Source organism: Phytophthora infestans, genomic scaffold (assembly GCF_000142945.1).
Source record: "Phytophthora infestans T30-4 supercont1.85 genomic scaffold, whole genome shotgun sequence".
NCBI classification, from domain to species: Eukaryota; Oomycota; class Peronosporomycetes; order Peronosporales; family Peronosporaceae; genus Phytophthora; species Phytophthora infestans.
The window spans coordinates 209,174-212,559 of record NW_003303674.1 but is presented as its reverse complement, the minus strand read 5'-3'; positions in this window follow the sequence as shown (position 1 = coordinate 212,559).

Sequence of the window (3,386 nt, the reverse complement as noted above, 5' to 3'; positions counted from 1 at the left end):
AATTTACCGCAATATATTCTACAACACGATCGATCTACAGCCGCCTCCCAGACCTCTTGATCTCGCTGATCCTTTGAATCGAACACAAATCGATAGGGAGGAAATTTGGGAACAATGGACATCCACATGTGCTTTCCCGTGGAGCTGCCTGTTGCTTGTGTAACCAGATTGCTTATTTTTGAATCCGTTCCCATAACAATCACCACCAAACCACAAGTGCGGAAGATATTGCGTTGAAAAGCTGCCACACTCTTTCCTCCAACAGATGCCCTGGCGTTGGGTGTTATTTCATCCAATATGAAAAAGGGCAACTGCTTTCCATTCTCCTCCTTCATCTTTTTTACCTCGTTATAGACATCTTGCGCGGTGCGCATTTCTACGCGGAATTCGATTTTCTGCTCGAGGTGTATCATTTGTGCGCTCTGATGCTTGGAGTAATTCAGCAAGCAGAAAATAAAACCACACGTCCACAGGTCCACGGTCTGGTAATCCCTGATTGGCAGTTCAAAATGTCCTCCATCGGCTTGGCGACTGGGTCATCCATTTCCACAACCTTGCTAAATGCCTCCGATATCGGCTTAAAATCCCTGTACATGGTCTGTGACGCGTCAGTTACCCTGGTGGCATACCAGTAAAACCACAGTCGTGAGCCTTGCAGCGTGAAAGCGAGCTGCGATTTTCCCATGCCAGACGACACTTCAACACAAATAAATGGAAGCGGGAGATCATTCATGTCATAGATATCGTCGATTTTGTCCAGCACCTCACAGCAATAATCACTGCACTCTTTACGAATGCTAGCCCCGCACTTTTGATAGTAGACCAGCTCTTTCATGGGTTTACTTCCAGCGGCTTCTACAATGACGATCGTGACAGTGCTCGCAACTAAACCCGGAACTGTTGGACATTGATGTAAGAGCCAGCCAACGGACAGGCGACCGGAAGCCAGACCCCCAAGGACCTTTACGCAAGTGTCGAGTCGAAAATGTTGAAGGTAAGACATTTTGACTTAATTTCACTATTGGGACCAATCAGAGCGAGTGTAGGCGCGTGTCTTTTCAGGTTATTGTGTAGTGTGCATGTAGAATCCAACTAAAAACTCCTTTGAATATATTTCTCACTTTCACTTCTACCTTCTGCCGAGCAAGTGCCAAACCAACAGGTTATGAGCCCAATGGTCAACAACTCAGACGCAGACGCCGCTACGGAGGCAGTCCCCGCCTCCCCCGCCGCCCACGAAAGGGGCGAAGAGCATCACGAAGAGAAGGTCACGCCGGACGCTGGAGCGCTCGCGGGCTCTCATCACTAAGCTCACGGCCAAAGTGGACAGCTTAGAGCGGTCGCTGGAGACGCACCAGCAGCGTGCGGCCGTCACGCCACCCGGTGCGGGGGGCTGGGCTGGGCCAGAGTGTGTACCGTCAGGCACTGCAGCACGGAGGCAGCTTGGGCATGCAGCGCATGCAGCTGCATGAGCTCGGCGCCTCGAACTTCGGCATGGGTGCGCAGACGCCTGGGGTTTATGGTGGTCTTGGTGCTGGGCAACAAGCAGGAGGCACACCGTTCCAGGCCCAAGAAGCAGCTCAACAGGCCCCACAGCAGCAGCAACCAGCTGCGCAGTACCAAGCACATCGACCTTCGCCGCTGCATCTTAACAAGAGAGTGCCGCCTGCCAAGGATGCAAAGATCTTCATGAGAAACTTCGACGGCAACGAGGTCTACAAGGGACTTGGGAGCGGCTTCGAGCAGTGGGCGCTGCTGTTCATTGATCAGATCGAGATGGCGGAGCAGGCGTGTGGTTACGCCTGGCCTGAGCGCTACAAGGTGAACAAGTTCGGCCAGCATCTACGTGGTAAAGCTGAGCTCTTCTTCCAGCAGCACATCATGTGCTGGTGGGCCACGCAGCCGACGATTTGGTTTGTGATGGATCAGATGCACTTGTCGTTCAAGCGGGAGCTCTCGACGCAACCAGGAATGAAGCTCTTTAGCGCGAAGAAGGACCCGTCGCGATCGTGGAAGGAGCACTTCTTGTACTTGAATGCTCTCATGATGGCAACGAACGCGTCACCAACGCTAGTGCTGGAGAACATCGTCAAGTACGCGGATCCGGACTTGAGGCACGCCTTGATGGCCAAGTGTGACATCACGCGACCGGATCCTCTCCAACAAGCGAACGAGCTGGTCGTTTGGGCGCAGATGATGACTGATGAAGATCGAGCGCCAAAGCATCTTGGTAAGGAAGTCGTTAACGCAGTGGCTGAGTCCCAAGAGGAAGCGTGGCGATGTCACAAGTGCAAGAAGGTTGGACACCTGAAGAAGAGCTGCTCGGATCGTTCCGCTGGAAGCAACAAGGACCAGCCAGTAAAGTTTGCACTTGCCGCCGGTAGCGACTTCAAGTCCGTGGACACTACGAGCTTGATTCTGGACAGCGGTGCCAGCCGACATCTTGTCAATGATCCTGCGCTACTGGCTAACGTAGTGCAGTGCTCTGATGAGGACACCTGCATGTTACCGGACGGTCGAACAATGGACGTAGCCAAGAAAGGATCGGGGATTTTGAGAGCTATTGTCGACGGAGTCGCGGCTGAGGTGGAGCTCAGTGAGGTCTACTACGCCCCGAAACTCGCGCAGAACCTGATTTCATACACACGAAAAAGGGTTCGACGTTCGCGTGCATGTTCTCCGCACGGACGGTGGAGAGAGTACCGAAACGTGGATCTCTTCTGCAAAGAAAACGGAGTGACTCGTCAGGTGTCAGAAGTCGGAAATCAAGCTGCAAACGGCAAGGCGGAGCGGATGCATCGCACGGTTCTCAACATGGCTCGTTGCATGGTGTTCGGTGCAGGATTGCCGCTGAACTTTTGGGGTGACGCGGCTGAGTACGCGACGTACGTGCTGAACCGGAGCTCGTCACGCGCTAACGAGGATCGGAAGTCGCCACTCGAAGTGCTGACTGGCGAAGCACCAAACCTTCGCGACATTGTCATGTTTGGATCAAAGTGCTCGGTGTTTCGTGACCCTGGAAAGCGCGCCATGAAGAAGAGGGCGTGTGAGGGCGTCGTCGTCGGCAAGGACGGATCGACCAAGGGGTACAAGGTGTACCTGCCTTCGGAGAACAAGGTGATCGTCACGAGGCATGTGCAGAACATCCGCGCGTTGGAGGAGAAATCCGATGTGAAGACACCGACTGTTCAGGCTCCCACGACGACATCACCACCGGCACCACGTTCCACACCACGAAGATCTCGCCGCTCACGCCGCAAGTCGCGCCACCGTGCTGAAGCTGATGGAGACGTGGAGGTTGACGAGTCGAGGCGGACCACTGAGCCTGTGGTTTTGACCCGTATCCGAGGTAAGGATGTCATTGCCACGCTTGATGACCCGGAACC